This window comes from Pteropus alecto, unplaced genomic scaffold (genome assembly GCF_000325575.1).
Source record: "Pteropus alecto unplaced genomic scaffold, ASM32557v1 scaffold39, whole genome shotgun sequence".
NCBI lineage: Eukaryota > Metazoa > Chordata > Mammalia > Chiroptera > Pteropodidae > Pteropus > Pteropus alecto.
Genome location: NW_006443568.1, coordinates 2,843,128 through 2,843,351, shown reverse-complemented (window position 1 = coordinate 2,843,351; position 224 = coordinate 2,843,128).

Sequence of the window (224 nt, the reverse complement as noted above, 5' to 3'; positions counted from 1 at the left end):
CACTGGCGCTCTCAGATGACGTACAACTGTCGCGAGAGGTTGCAAAGCGGATGTGCGTTTGTTGTATTAAGCTCCCTGTTCGTTTCTTGGCGTGTCTGGTCTGTAGCAGTGCAGGCACTTTTGAGCGTTCACGTTATGTAACGCCAAATTTCGATAATTATAAACTGAGAGTTAAAAACTTGCTTGAGGATGAAATCATGTACTATATCTAAAGTCCCGAGCAC